Below are 12,923 nucleotides of genomic sequence, written 5' to 3'. Positions count from 1 at the left end.
GGAAAATTTTAAGCTTACTCCTATCATCCAGACTCAGACCCCCAGTCTGACGGGAATTGTAGATCACGACTCAGAACTCTTCCAAAACTGGATACAACACGAGATTAAAATACGTGCACTACCCAAACGCCCCCGAGGAAGGGAGAAAAGATGCAAAACTAATGCCCCCTGGTTTACTCCAGACTTAGCTAAAATCCATCTGTTATGTAAAAAAGGTGAACGCAACTGGCGCAAAACTTACAATTCGGCAGACAGAAACTCCTACATCCAGCTGAGGAAGGCCTATCATACCAACATAAAAACTGCCAAGAAAGATTTCTATAACAACGCTATCAAAGAAGCCAAACAAAAACAAAAGACTTTGTTTTCAATAGTTAAAACCTTTACCCATCCTAGAGCACTTCAGCCTGAAATACCCCCATCCCAAGAATTCTACAATCAAATAGCGGACTTCTTTGAGGAGAAAATTGACTCAATACAGAAAATTTTTCCCACACAGCTAACCCCACTTCCCGCTACCCCCTCCAAACAGGGAGAAAACTCCATTGGATTTTTGAAAACTTTCACTCCGGTCAGTTTAGCCCAAACTCGTGAAGTAATCCTAGCATGTAAATCAGGCGCACCCTCAGACTCCTGCCCTCCTAGAATCCTACATCAGCTAATTGATGTGGTGAATCCTATTATAAATAAGATCGTAAACTCCTCCCTCAACACAGCCACTGTGCCACGAAAATGGAAACAAGGTATTGTAAAACCACTGATGAAAAAACATAATAAATCACCCTCAGACCTCTCCAATCTACGCCCAATATCACTCCTTCCGGTCTTGGGTAAAATCACCGAACAACTGGTTTACAGAGAATTAAAAAGCCACATAGAAACCTCCAACATCCTCCACCCCCAACAATCAGGGTTTCGCCCTCATCACTTCACAGAAACAGCACTAATTGGACTGACAGACTCCATAAAGCTGCTCCAGGACCAAAGAAAGAACTCCGTGCTGATTCTACTGGACCTCACAGCGGCGTTCGATACCATCTCCCATTCTATACTGCTAGGCAGACTAAAGGACATAGGTATCTCAGACGTGGCTCTCGCGTGGATAACATCCTTCCTAACAGACAGATCCCAAACCATTGCCTTGGGCCCCTTCCTTTCCAAAGAAAAGAAAGTCCGCTCTGGAGTCCCTCAGGGATCCATTCTGAGTCCTCTACTTTTTAATGTTTACCTAATCCCACTCATCTCTCTGATTGAATCATTTGGCATACTAGTTACTTCATACGCCGATGACACCCAACTCATCGTGCCGCTAGAGGACAACTCTATAAATGCCGAACTGAATCTCAAAAACTGTCTAAAGGAAGTTTTCCTCTGGATGGAAGTAAATCACCTCAAATGTAACGCCAGCAAGACCGAAATCCTCCCAATGGGAAAAAATGTCAATTTCTGTCCCAGCCGTTGGTGGCCAGAGGGCTCCACCGCTCCTCCCCAGACCGTTACGACAGCAAGGAATCTTGGAGTCCTGTTCGACACTGAGCTGTCCTTTGACCAACACGTCAGGAAGGTTGCCGGATGCTGCTTCGGCATCATTAAATCCCTTAAAAAATTCTTCGACTTCCTGCCCACGGACTCAAGAAAGACGGTAGCAGTGGCTCTAATACTCGCCCGCTTAGACTACTGCAATAGTCTGATGGCAGGAGTCAAAAAATCTACACTAAAAAAACTGCAAAGTGTACAATATTCAGCAGCCAGATTAGTTCTAAAATTGCCCAGGAAATCCTCTGCATCTGATGCCATAAAAACTCTTCATTGGCTACCTTTGCACAAAAGAATACTCTTTAAAATTCTAACCATCGCCTTTCGGGCATTCCACTCCACAGGCCCTAAATACCTCACCAGGCGCTACCCTCACTACAACCCTCCCAGGACTCTACGTTCTTCTAACGACAACCAAATAAAGATAGATAGGTTCAACCTCAAAACCAAAGGGGGCAAAACTTGACTTATCTGTCCTCCAAAGCCTGGAACTCCATGCCTAAAACCCTCAGATCCCAAACTCTAGAATCCAATTTCAGGAAGCAACTGAAAACCTAGATGTTTAATCTTCCAGATGACTATGTCATAGCCGCCATCTAATTCTGCTTACGTAAATGACTGCATACCCCCAGAAACAGCGCCAGGATGCTCCTTCCGGAGCGACCGTTGCGCTCTACAAATACAATCACAAATCACACAAATCATTGATGGGACATGTGGCTCTACTTAAGGTGAATGTCCTTCCCAAAATCTTGTATCAGAATCAACAGCCAGTACCACAGGGGTGGAATCCTTGGAAGAACTTCGGCTGAATTCACCCCTTTGGAGGCTAAACTTACCATGTCCCATTTGCCCGACCATGGCCAAGTCTCCACCAAATACAAAACGCTAGTTCTAAACACTCCAGACTCCTTCCCTGACCTGAACAGTAAACGGGAAGAGGATCTTGGTTCTCTCGACAACTTTGAGTGGACAATGCCACGGATGGCTCCCTGAGAGGTTGCAGTTTTGGCAGGATTTACACTCAATTTGAATACCTCCACCACATCTACCTGACTCCAAACCACCTGTAGCATACAAATGAAATCCTTACTCCGAACTTCATTCGCTGTATAACATCAAGAAAATTCCTTCGGACGACCTGGGGCTGAGGTGCGCTTCGCTACTTTTGGGACTATGTCCGGGAGACGCTGGACACCACAATGGGCAGGCCTCTCTATTTGACACTCAAGATGGTCTTGCTGAGAGGGGTGTGGCTTGGCGCCGAAGGGATATGGCGGCACACTGGTGAAGCCCTCCGGCGCATCTCGGAGATTTCACACTTTCCGACAACCTTGTGAAACGCTGATGACGACCGCGGACGCTTGAAGGTTTGCTGAACATCATGTGACCCTTGGCGCCTCCATTTGCTGTTTGTAAGCAGTTTTATTCACAGAAGTGAGTTCCTTAGTGGCAATGTATTTTCACAGCCGCCATTTTATGTTTTTTACCGCGATCACAGAGTTTCCACAAATGAAGCCACAATTCTCACTAAACGTCTTCGTTTATACCCAGCATGCCTAGGATGATGGAAAATTGTTTGGTTTCCCCTTTGAACCTTGGATTTTAATGCTGCATATCGCTTTCAGTACCTTGCTGGGGGATCTGTGAGGAAATGTGTATGGCGGCCATTTTATGACTTTTAGCAAGCCCTCATAACAAGCCTTTTTTTTTCTCTCTCACACTATTACTTTGAAGCGGGCACGAAGTGTGACTTAATAACCTCCTTTGCTCCTATAATAAAGACTAACATATTCAAATCTTTACAGTCATTTTGATGCAATAGCGAAACGCTTCTTTTTTTTCCTTGCTTAATTTTCCGTCTATCTGCATCAGGAGGAAGTGCTCAGATAGCACTTTATGGGCAGAAGAAAGGCATCTCATCCTTTACCATCTAAGAAGCATATTTTTATTAAAAAACTCAAAGATTTTCACTGAGTTTACAAAGTTGGAGGACTCTCTATTATCTACGCCTGAAAGTTCAAAGATAACAATGGATCCTTCCTCCGGAAAATGTCTAAAAAAAGATCCTCCCTCGCCACCTAAGTCAGTCTCGCCTGTGTCTATGGAACTGTTGCTAAAGGAAATCAGGGCTCTTCGACCCTTCATGGAAGAGACTAATTCCAAGCTGCAAATCTTAACGGATAACTGGTCTCAACTTGATACGAGGGTCTCTGCAGTTGAACACACCGTTTCTTCCTTAAAAGAAACATGTGCTAATGTGTCTCAACTACATTCTCAAGTCTCTATGCTTCAAAAGTAGGTTGAGGATCTTGAAAATCGTAATAGATGGAACAACTTGCATATCTACGGCCTGGGAGAAGGACTTGAAGGGTCAGACTCACTTACCTTTTTTTAATCATTCCTCCCTAAACTACTTCATATGCCAGAAGGAACTATGCTTAACATTCAGCGAGCACACAGGCTGGGGCGTCCTCCATCTCATGCATCACCTTCACAAAGACCAAGAGGAATTATCTTATACTTCTTGGAATATACAGACTTGTTAGAAGTATTATCAGCGGTCAAAGCTTCTTCAAGAATTACATGGTCAGGCTCAACTTTATTTTTTGCACAAGACTATGCTAAAGCTACTGCCAATAGGCGTAAGGCTTTTCTCAACATGAGAGCTGATCTCCGCTCCATGGGAGCTCGATACAGCCTTCTTCACCCGTGTCCCTTCAAAGTTACATAAAACAATAGAACAACAACGTATGAAGATCCAATACGTCTACAAAGTTTCATAAACTCTGTAAAACTGATGTTATGGAGTCCTCAGGGCCTTCTTCTTCATTTAACGCTTGACTTTGTGTTTTTTCCCTCACAGGTTGTTCAGGTCTTGTTTTTCTTCTTCATAGTATCTTGTCACTTAAGAAGTGATTTTCTTTAGTTTTTGATAAGATTGTTGATCTTACCAGGGTTCATATTATGTCAATTTGTCAATGTTATCTCTAGTTTCTCTTGTTATCGTTTATTCCAATATTTATCCTAATTTTTATCTTTTGTTGTCTCCACAGATTTAATACCCCTGTTATGTGGTTTCTCCCCGATCCTCCGTTTGGTTGATCCAGGATATGTTGTCTGTTCCATGTGGTTCCATCCCCCTTCCCGTGTCTCCCTGAGTCTTCTTTTTGTAGGTATGTTATTTTTCGGCTTTTCTTTTTTCTTTTTGCTCCTGGGCTTTCTTCTCTTCTCTTTTCCAAATACTATTTTTAATTTCTTTTTAGGTGTCACTGATTCCCTTACTCCCTATGTCTTTTCTCATCTCGCTCCTTCTCCCCCCCTAGTTCTTTTCAATACTGATATTACTACTCTCCAGCTTTCATTGTCAAGTTTCACTGTCATCACTCTTCTACTTTCTACCATATTTCTTTCCCACCACATTTCTAACTTTATATCTTTTTATTTTATTGTTATTTCATATCAGTTATACTGTTCGTTCATATCAATTTCCATATCTATATCTATTCCTATCTCAGTCTTTGTGATTATACATAGGATGTTCACCTTCTCCTATATCCTCTACTATTTTTTCATTGAATTGGATTAATGGTGTTTAATTTCTTCATTCATTATTCTTTTTAATATGTCATGCCACTGAAATTAGTATCTTGGAACGTTAGGGGAATAAACTCTCCCATTAAAAGACAAAGAGACTTAACCCACTTAGCTAAATTAGGTGCATATATAATATTTCTCCAAGAAACTCATCTCATGAAGGGTGAATCATTAAAAATGAAAAAAGGTTGGGTGGGGGAAATCTTCTTTTCTAAAGGAGATGGTAAACGTAATTGAGTCATGGTACTTTGTCGTAAATCGCTCCATGTCAAATTTATTACACAAGAATCTGACACAGAAGGTCGCTGGCTTAATGTTAAATTGTTGTTGAAGGATGTTCCAGTCTCTTTTTTTAATGTTTATTCTCCTACTGGTGGCGACTCCTCTTTTTAGTCCTCACTAAGTAAGCAAATCACTTTTTGCATGGGAGACAATTTTATACTAGCGGGTGATTGTAACCAAATTTTTGACCCATTTATAGATCGAAATTCTAAAGCTTCATATATCCCTAACAAATCGCACAAATCTTTTACCCATGCTATTACTCACCAAAAACTTCTAGATGCTTGGAGATTATGTAATCCAGCCACAAGAGCACATACCTTTTATTTCCCGGTCCATCAATCGCAATCACGAATTGATTATTTTTTTGTATCACATAATCTGTCGCAAACACTTATAAGTGCAGAAATAGGATCCATACTATTGTTGGACCATGCCCCTATTTCAATCTGCCTCGACATCGTACCCACAGTCAGTGCTCCCAGAAGATGGCGCTTTAATAATACTTTTGGATCCATCATTTTTCCCTTCTTTTACTAGCTTTTTTAATGAATATTTTTCAATAAACCAAACTGACTCTCTATCCTTCTCAATTATTTGGGATGCCTTCAAATCCTCAGCATAAATTGTCATAAGTTATGTTGCTAGGAAGCGAATTATCGAACACAAGCGCATTCAAACTCTTTTCCAAGATATAAAGAGATTAGAGCATTCTTTTTATACATCTAATTCAAAAGCTGTTTTAAATTATCTCATAAAAGCAAAATTGCAGGATAACAAAGAATCAACAGATAATTCCTCATTATATTTGCTGAAATCTAGTGCAAAATGTTATGGCAGTAAAAACAAAGCAGGGAACATTTTGGCTAACTATTTGAAAACTAGGAACAATAAGTTAAACATTGAATCCATTTTGGTGAACAATCTGTTTTATAATTTAAGGATGAAGAAATTCTGAACAAATTTTCCTGTTTTATTAAGTCATTGTAATCCTCAGAAACAAACCCCACAGACTTCATGTTGTCACACTTCTTTTCCACAATACAAAGATCTCAGCAGACCTCCCCTGATTAGGCACCCCTGGAATCTGACATAACACAACAGGAACTTTTAGATGCTCTCCAACACCTCAAAAAAGATAAAGCACCTGGACCAGATGCCTTTACTGTGGATTTTTTTTTCACATTTCCAAATTATTATTACCCAAACTGCATCTCCTGATTGATTCTATTTGTTCTCTGGAAAAATCTGTTGGCTCCTTTTCAGAAGCGCACATTTGTCTCATACCCAAGGAAGGCAAAGACCAAAGTATTGTAAAAATTTTAGACCTATATCCCTTGTTAATATAGATTATAAAAAAAAATCCAAAGCATTGGCCCTTAGGTAAGGAACAATCTGGCTTTGTTAAAGAACGGGTAATCACAGACAATAGTCCACATAGAGTCCACATTTTGTAAAGCGCACAATCACCCGTAAGGGTCTCTAGGCGCTGGGGGGCCGTCGGGAAGATAAAGCGAGCTATTGCCCAGAGTCACATGGTGCTGGGCTGACCTGCCGCCGGAGCCGGGGATCGAACCGTGGTCCCCAGATTCCAGCGTCAGTCGCCCTGGCCGCGGCGCCACACCTCTTCCACTACTCCAATCCAATCCAATACACAACTCTTCTTCAATATCCTATTTAAAGCTTCACATCTAAAACAACCCCTTATAGCAATAGCACTAGACGTGGAAAAAGAGTTTGATAGAGTTGAGTGGCGTTAACTATTTTATACCCTTAAATGGTTTGGTTTCAGTCCTAAATTTATATCTCTAATTCCCTATTATATTCTAATCTGCGTGCTGCTGTGGGCGCCAAAGGTCTAATATCATAGTTTTTTTACCTTGGTAGTGCAGTGCGTCAGGCATGCCCTTTATCCCCTTTTCTCTTCAACTTAGCCCCTTGAACCTTTTATTTCAAAAATCCGTCAAAACACACTTATACATGGTTTCGAAACACCTACATCTCATGCCAAACTTGCGGCATATGCAGACAACATTTTGCTTTTTATCTCAAACCCTAGTGACTCTATTCCCGCCTTCTTAGCAGAGGTTCAATCCTTTTCCTTAATCTCTGGGTACAAATTAAACAATGATAAATGCGATATTCTACCCCTGACTAACAACTCTTTTAAAGCAGACTTCATATCAATCAATTTCACATGGATGTCCAATCATATTAAATATCTAGGATTACACTTCACGCCTACAATTCCAGGTACAGTGACGCTATGCTTCAATAAATGCACTCAGAAAATTTCGGAGCTTACATCTAAATGGCATCCCCTCTATTTATCCTGGTGGGGTCGCCTTGATACTATAAAGATGATGCTTTCCCCCATAGTGTTATACACAATTTCCAATATTCCAGTTCCTATATCTACTAAATTATTTTAATCTGTTAATTCCATACTCTCTTCCTTTCTATGGAATAATAAGAAACCCCGTATGTCTGTCTCCAAACGAATCCGTCCCAAAGCTGAAGGGGGAGTTAACTTTCCCAATTTTTCCGCTTATCAAAAAGCATTTTTGTTACGTCAAGCGTTATATTGGTTATTGGATTCCACAGTAGAATGCCCTTTATGGACATTAGTTGAAAATTCATTTTTATCTCCTTTTTCTTTTCAAGAATACATATCCTTTTCCTGTAAACCTCAAACCCTTTCCACTCATCTACTTAAGCTTACCTCCAAACTCCTTGACCCGCTTTACCCCTCAACACATAAGACTCTTGATTCTTTCCTTGATTCAACTATATGTCACAACAAGACTTTGTTGATACGCAATAAACCCTTTTATTGGAAAACTTGGAGACAAAAAGGTTTAATATGGATTTACCAATTATTCTCAAATTCAGAATTTATTTCCTTTTCCTCACTTAGACAATTATATGATCTGCCCGCCTCATTTATTTCCAAATACTACATTCTTAGGAAAGCTGTGCTTGACACAAGCACTCAATTAGCTAACACATCCTCCATGGCTCATACATGCGATTCATCTATAGACTTAGCCACTTTACTACGCACTCTGCCTAAAGCATCTACTAAGTACATTTTCCTGCAATCTTCTGATGAAAGTAGGCAAAACTCGAAGACAGAGATTGCCTGGGAAAAAGATTTTAACACATCTTGGTCTCCTTCCATGTGGAGCAATATCTGGACCAAGATATGTAAATCTTCAAGAGCAGCCAGTCTAACGCAAGTACTGTTTTACATATATAACAGGCTTTTATTATCCCCGAATACTCTGAATAAAAGATTCCCCAATGTACCAGACACTTGTTGGACTTGTACATCTCCAAACGCTGACTTGTTCCATATGTTATTTTCATGTTCACTAGTGCATAATTTTTGGAGACGCGTATGGTCTCAAATTAATTCAATTTTTGGCACTAGCATCACCTTTTCTGTTATTAATATCTTTTTAGGAAGTCTCTCACTAATCCGGAGCAAGTATACATTCAATGTCAAAATTATCGATCTATTAATAGCAGTTGCCTTTCAGCAAACAACAAGAAATTGGAAAGATTTCTCAAAACTTTCTTACAAAGCCTGGCCGTACGATATCTGCCATAATCATAGACTGGATACCTTCCTCACCTACCCCACACATTTGGCTACAAAACGCATTCAGTTATGGTCACCTGTTACAACGTGTTTTGATACGTGTGCCAAACAAATCCCTTCATTATACCCTTCCCAACAAGAAGTACTCAAACCCCCATGAACTCCCCAGATGTTCCTCAAAATTCTACCTAATTATTTATTTTATTAATCCTTACCGTCTCATTGTTATTATTTCTATTAACTAATCCTATTCATGTATTATTGCTGGAGTAAATATGTGATGTATTGATTTATGAGTAATAATATGTAGTATACATTGACACCTTTATACTTTCAATAAAATTCTTTTGAAACATAAAAAAGATGGTCTTGCTGAGCAAAGTGGAAGATGAAGGATACGCACACGCAGAAAGGATGCTGCTTAGATTGGGTCTTGTAATTACTAAGCAAGACATTGCTCAGCATTGGAGACAGACAGATCCTACAACAGGTTCAGAGTGGAGAGCATGTATGGACTTGTCCTGCATTCATGAAAAGCTGGTTTATGAGGCCCCATGTTCACTGCCGGACTGGGAACCCAAAGCAGCCCTGGCAATTTTGTCAGACCCGCCCCTAACCTCAAGGGGGGCAGGAGGGGGCAAGTGTGAAGCACTGCTGCTGAACAAAACCTGCCCCCAGGACTACTGCTTTTGTTACCTGGAGGCCGATATTGCAGCATTGCTGTAAAACCGGCCCCCAGTAACATAACTGCCCCCACCAATCCAAAAGTGGCCCCACCTTTCCAGCCTCCTGGGCAAACGCCTGATACCCACTACGGTCAGTGTGGCCCTGCCGGTGTTGTCTTCAGAAGCATTCTAGAGTATGGGCCGGTTGGATGAGGTACAGAGAAGGCTTATTATATGTGAAATATAATGTAATTATGATGTATGATAGACCAAGGATTATAATCCGCTCTAAGGGGTGACTGATGCAGCAATGACAATACAGCATCATACGATTCTTCTCTTTACCATTCTATCTGTGACAACGGCATTTACAAAAACAGGCGAACTGTGGTTATGTACTGTTTATGTTTCTAAATTTCAAAATTCAATAAAAAGGATAGTAAAAAAAACCATGAGCATTTCAGTAAACATGCACATCTGCAATTGTTTGAAGCTTCATTTGGAAAACATGCCCCACCCTTTTTCTTACTCCCCTGTATGCCAGTCTATACAGCTAAAACTGTTGTCCTTATTATGTCATGTTTAAAAACAAATCAAAATAGGGAAAGAGATGGCTTTCTGCCTTTATTTATCTGTAAAAATCAGTAGAAATTTTAAACAATGGGTCATATTTCGAAGGGAATGGCAGAGCATGGTGTTGAGCACAAAATGCTAACGCCACGCTCTGCAATTCCAAAAACGCAGAGATGAGCCGAATTTACAAAGATAAGGCACACCCCTGCATTTTCTCTAGTGCTCAGGCTAAATTAAGCTGCCTAGGGCCAACGCAGGCACCCTTGCACCATAGTGCAAGGGTGCCTGCTTTGAGGGAATGTTTGTTTATGTGCAGGAGGGGACACCTTCCTGCACACATTGAAAAAGCAAAAACGAGGAGAAATAAAGCATTTGTCCTTGTTTCGGCATGTCAAGACCAGGTTTTCCCTGGTCTTCATTTTGGCACTGCACAACCCTTGTAATTAGGGGGCAGTGTCAAAATTAATGGGTGTTGTGGCGGAACGCCCACTTCAACACCCATTGCCCACCCCTTTCACGCTAAGTATAGTTTGAAAGGGTGCCTTATTTACAAGGCAGCATTAAGCCACAATAAGTGACTTAACGCCACCTTGTAAATAAGGCGAAGCTCCTATCGCCACAGCAATGTTGCTAAACATGACGTTCCTGTGGTGATAGGGGCTTGTAAATATGCCCCAATGAGTCTTAAATACAGCACTCCCAGTGCTTCCCACAAAGACTAAACTGTATAATCATACTCTTCCAACCACAAAACAATGCCGTCTCTTACCCAACCTCCCAGGAGAACACATCAAGGACATAACAAAAGCATGAAGCCCTACACAAGACAGTAATTTAAATCAAAGGGTTACTTACATTTCTCCCATCCTGGAGGCTCTCCACTGATTCTCAATTCCAAGATGACATTGGTTGAAGCTATTATGCTTAACTCACAGAGCGGTAAACAGCAAAGGACCAACATTCCTTCAATCAAAACTCGCCAAATATTTCAAACATAGGAAAATAGGTTCCAGGCTGGCACAGAGTCAAACAATTCTAATTTACACAAATACCTCTGGTTGCACTATTTTTTACATTAAAGCCGGTAAATTATAGAATTCCCTACGTGAACATTTTAGAGCCACTGAGAATCACCTAGAGTTCAGAAGAATGGCTAAAAGTTGGTTATTCCCAATGTGATCCATGCGTGAATCTGTTCAGTCTTGTTCGCGGAGATGAGTGCCAGCACAAACTCACTGTCTTCAAACCGATGGCTCAGCATTACTCTATAATGATCAAGCAGGACCAGTTCAGTCCACTCTGTAAACATTCCTTTTCTAAGATCTGGGGAGAACCAGATCAGTCATTGCTTTGTGCAAGTTTCCATTTAAGTTTGCATTGCAGGGCAGGCGTTTGTCTACATCATTTTACAGAACTCGGTGCAGCCTGCCCTCTCTCTGAATAAGAACTTGGAAGCCTCAATAGGCACTGGGATGCCTCACATGTGGGTAGAAGGCTCCTTACAAACTCTACAGTGCAGTATGCTAGCCCACATGCAAATAATGCTGCTTCTTTCTACAGTTTTACATCTTCAGATTGCATGCCATCTCTAAAAGCCTATATTCCTAAAACTGTGCACACAAAAATTACTTTGACTAGTGACTCTTTAAGTCTAGCGACTCTTTTCTCTCCTTCCCTACTATCGAATGAGCCTCATCCCTTCCCTCCGTCCTCTGCATGCCTTACTGTCTCTGAGTGTAGCCTACACTAAGCCACATACTGACTGGACACTCTCTAGTATTATATTTATGCAAAGTGCCTGCAATTCACCGCACAGAACACAACCTCCTTCTTTGAAACGATATCCCGGCAACCTAACAATACCTAATCTCTTGTCACCTATCCATTCACCCCACCAACCATTACATGAACCCACATACTCTCTGCTAACAATCTCCTATTAACAAACTTCTATTAATTTAATCGATCACAAGTGCATGGATGGGTTCCTTGAGAGCACAAGACTAATCCCAATAACAAGCAATAACCAACAATAACCAATGAATTGACCATTGACCTTGGGTCCCCAACTAGTAGCTACCCACTGAAAGCACTTTCACCCCTTGTCATGGGTAGTAATCAGGGCTTTAAGTGGGATGAAAAAAACTGGGGGGGAGGGTCTCTCAAAGGGGCGTGGCCGATCTAATTAAAGGCGTGGCATAAAATAAATAAAAAAATCTGTGTTTAGCATAGTGTGTTGTGGTATTTTGCAGCTTCTGTCAGTGCATTCAGATATACAATACAACAAGGAGCATTACACCTCCAACAAGCCAGGACTATAAGCTTTGTCAATGGTTTCAAGTTTAGTTTCAAGTTTATTTATTTATGATTTTGGAACTCTGACGAGATCCACATAATAGACTAACAAAACAAATATATTTACATACAATCATCGATAAAATACAAGAAAGATATACATATCAGACCGACTAATATATTGCTAAGAAACTTTTTAAAAAGTTAAACAGTTTATAACAAAACATTTCATTAGGAGGGTTGTAAATAGCCTCTCGAAAAGAAGTGGCGGAGAGGATACTTAATTGAAAACAGATTGGTCTCAGCCACTTACGCCTATGTGAAAGAAGGGCCGGGCACACAAACAACACATGGGTAACATCCTGAATTGG

Source organism: Lissotriton helveticus, chromosome 7 (genome assembly GCF_964261635.1).
Source record: "Lissotriton helveticus chromosome 7, aLisHel1.1, whole genome shotgun sequence".
NCBI classification, from domain to species: Eukaryota; Metazoa; Chordata; class Amphibia; order Caudata; family Salamandridae; genus Lissotriton; species Lissotriton helveticus.
This window is presented reverse-complemented; position numbering follows the sequence as displayed.